General features: G+C 47.6%; 2 pseudogenes; one reads left to right on the top strand and one right to left on the bottom strand.

The window, feature by feature from the left end:
• Window positions 1-1,197: 1,197 nt before the first annotated feature.
• Window positions 1,198-1,550, top strand: LOC147449304 (eukaryotic translation initiation factor 1A pseudogene; annotated as a pseudogene).
• A 383-nt stretch (window positions 1,551-1,933) lies between these two features.
• LOC147449303 (uncharacterized) lies at window positions 1,934-2,668 on the bottom strand (annotated as a pseudogene).
• Between the last annotated feature and the right edge of the window lie 1,274 nt (window positions 2,669-3,942).

Raw genomic sequence — 3,942 nt, 5'->3', positions numbered from 1 at the left:
AATTTGTCTAGTTGTGCTTGGAGCTCTTCTTCTTCTATCATCCAGTTAGCAAACCCTGCTAACCAGTCATCCATCCACAAAAGTTTAGGGGTTTCAGTCTTGTAAGCTGGAGGGTTTCATGAAAGGATCCTCGGTGGGGGCGCCAAGAAAATGATAGCTGGAAATAACATGCGATATGGGGTGGCCTCTACACCACACATAGCCTGAACACCCCCAAGCATCATGTCAAGGTAGGAGTAATCCTATAGGTAGAGAGGGGCACCACCTAGCATAAGTGCGGCTAGGACGTTGACATACATGACCTAGGGTAGCAAAAGTGAGATTCCCTCTAGGTAACCAATATGAAATGGTGATACAACAAACGTCCACATGTAAAAAATGCCTAGTCAACAGTCAGGAGTGTGTATGAGAGAGGTATGGGACAAGGTCGTAATGGAGCATACTGTTTGATTGGAGAGGCCGAACGTGATGGAGCGCAAGCAGAGTGATATACAAGATACGAAATATCCCGCAAATGTGGGAAAACAAAACTAAGGAGAAGAGAGAATGGGCCCAGGGATCAAGACAGCATTGCATACTTTTATTGGTGATGATGATACTTACAAATGGTGGTCTTGACTATTACAAACTTGGCTCTTGGCAGTAGGGATGCCTGATGGAATGCGAGTGCCATATGGTCAACCATGGTGTGGTGGATAATGGAAAAAATGGTGATGTTGCCAATGCTAAAATGCCCAAGCTTGCAACTCAACATGATGCCATGAACTCTCTAGCTTGGGGTGCATTATGTGCTTAGTGGTGCTTACAATGTAGAGTGCATGGAGCTAGTGTGTTCCTCCTTCACTTGTGTCTCTCTTTGTGCTTAGCGGAGGCGTCTTTATATAGGCTTGAGAGGTGGTCCTTACCTAATGGTCCTTGCAAATATCCATTGGTCATTGTAGAAGGTCTAGATGCCTCTCTAGTAAGAGAGAGAGAGAGAGAGAGAGAGAGAGAGAGAGAGAGAGAGAGAGAGAAGGTAGAGATAGAGAGAGAGGAAAGAGTGGGGTGGGGAGAGTTTTTTTACAATCCACTAGCCACTGGCTAGGTTATTTAGGGAAGAGTGGATTTTGGGGAATTTACAAGGTTTTTGTTGATGATTCGGGTGGTCGGTGTGAGGTTTAAAGCTGCCAGAATTGGTAGTTGTCACGGGAAGCCGAGATGCTACGTGTCACTTCCTCTCGGTGCCGGCTGGGGCATGCCTTTGGCACCTCTTCTTGTTTTGGTGTTGGCGTCGCGCGAGTTAACCATTGGGATGGGAGAAATGGGAACACACACAACACACAATATGCCTACCTCTCTATAGCCCAGCAGATGATTCTCGGTGGGCTGCGTGACTATCAGGATGACAAGACTGATGTAGATGTGATCCTCAAGTATCAGCTTGATGAAGCTCGTCTGCTCGTGGCATATGGAGAGCTTCCTGACAATGTTCGCCTCACTGCAAGTGGCATGGATGAAGAAGATGACGGTGCTGGTGATGATTTCAAGATAAGGACATTGACAAGATCTGACCTGTGAGAACAACATACTTTTTTGAGTGTGTTGAAAGCATGTGCCTATTAACTTGGGGGCCATATCTAGGAGTTTCTGTCAAGGCCTTGCATGTATGGTTTTCTGCATGTTGGAGCTTTTACTAGAATCCTTCATGCGGTTGGAATATTGTTCCCACACACAGGCTCTTTTATGTGATTTCTTGTCACAAGAACTCTGTATGTATGGTCTTCATTGCTTCAATATATTGCCATGAAAGTATTTTGTCCAGACAATTAAGTAGCTCAAACTGAGAGTCCGTAGAGAGAGAGAGAGAGAGAGAGAGAGAGAGAGAGAGAGAGAGAGAGAGAGAGAGAAAGAGAGAGAGAAAGAGCCGGTATATAATGAGATATCATGGACGGAGGCTGCTCCTATCTACAGAGGTAACTTTTTGCGTATGAAAATGTGTGTGTAACGATCAGGAAGGCAGCAATTGTGCAGGTAAGAATATTTCCCAAATGCAGGATCAACATGCTGCCTTCATTTCGGAGGACATGAGCCTTGTTGCCAGCAAGAAAATGCAGGCGCAACTAGCTCACTACTCTACCTCTAGCACAATGCTCACTATTTTGGGTGGCAAGGCCTCTTGCACATCATGGCGTTCGGTGCCTTCGTCCATGAGCACATTCCCGTCCAACTGCTGAGAAGATATAGCAGCCTCCACTCTTCACCACCTTCAACGGCGTCATGGAGTTCTACCTTCAACGGCGTCATGGAGTTCTGTCCACGACAAACCAATGTGTATGTCATCTTTGCTGTCCTCCAAGTATGAGAATTATCTCTTCTGCATCTGCTTCACCCCCCACACGTAGCACCCTCTGATCTGCCCCCCTTGCTTCTCTCCCCCTATTCATAGCATCTCTCGCAAGTGAACACTGGCTTCTTCCTCCTCCCACGTCTTTATTGATGGTGGTGCCTCCCCTATGCATCTCTCCCACATCTCTTAGACTCATGTGCCACCATATTCGCACGTAAGAAGTGGCTTTCCATGTTCGCACGACCACTCCACCATTGACAACGAGTGTAGCAAGCATGCAAGCTGTTGCAATGGCGTCAACGCCCGACTGAGTATTTTGACTCTGTATACAAAAAGTCGCATCTACAATGTGTCAACAACAGCATCAGTGGAGCAGCGCAAGGGCCAAGTTCAGCGATGATCATCACCGCCTTCGATATGCAGCAGATGATCGTTCAACAAATGGAGGTGGTCATTATTCTAATTTCTGATCAACATATAATGGCACAACTTATGCACGCCCCCGCTGATCATGCGCCCGAATGGTTATATTGTGAATAACAATAGTGGCGGTGCCTCCCCTATGCATCTCTCCCACATCTCTACTCATGTGCCACCATAACGTGCAAATTTTCGCTTCCATAAACTTTCAATGTAAAATCTCATTTGTGATGCGAGGCCGTAGAACGTTTGGCGAAAGCTTCGAGGAGAGATGCTATGGAGCTGTTAGCAAAAGCTATGCCATAAGGTAAAATCCACATCATTATCACTTTTTTAATTCTTACCATCTGCACAGTCCATCAATCAAGGCAAGCTAGTTCTCGATATACGCCACCTTCATGCGGGCATACTGGCATATGATATCCTTCCAACTTGAAGCTCTAATATCTGCCTTCGTTAAGTGAATGAAATATTGCTGCTTGTTCCGCCTGCACTCAATCACCCTCTTTCATGTGCAACCATCCACCCTCATGGCGAGCCCTTTCTCATGCTCATAGCATCCTTCAACCTCTGCAACCAGGGGCCCCTCGGCTCACGCCCTTCCTCTTATCCTGCACTCGAGCCCCTCTTCTTTGTCACCCCCTCATATTTTGTTCACGGCCGACAGCTTGGTGCCTTTTCCTTGCCCTCTTGAAGCTTCTCTCTTCCTACCTGTACTACCAAGGGGGCCCCCCAACCTCAGGTCGTGAGGCTCTTCTGGCTGCTCTCGATTTGCAGTTCCGATCCCACCTCTGCAGCGCCATCACCTGACTCCCTCTGGTCTGCCGCTCGTGGCCGCCCAACTGCAACCGACCTCCTCGTGTAGCCCGTACTCTTTGCTCCCCACAATCTGCAGCTCTCAGCCTTCCACGCTCTTGCAACGCTCTCCAACAGCCCCTCTTCTTCCTGCATCTACGCAGTCAAAGAACTTGGCCAGCCTCATCCCGTTTTTGGCAACCACCCAGATGGCGCTCTCCTTTTGCATGCCGGGCAGATGGCATCTTCCATATTCGACCTGCTTCTATCTGCAGTCGCACCAATCCTCATGCAGCGTTTTTTTTTCCCCCTTTCAAGTTAAAGCTTTAAAAAGCTTTGGGTTTGGTCCCCTTGCACAGGCCAAAAACTACCGAGGTAGTAAAGCTCCATAAAAAACATCT

Source organism: Adiantum capillus-veneris, chromosome 10, assembly GCF_014529385.1.
Source record: "Adiantum capillus-veneris isolate H3 chromosome 10, ASM1452938v2, whole genome shotgun sequence".
NCBI lineage: Eukaryota > Viridiplantae > Streptophyta > Polypodiopsida > Polypodiales > Pteridaceae > Adiantum > Adiantum capillus-veneris.
This window is presented reverse-complemented; position numbering and strand designations above follow the sequence as displayed.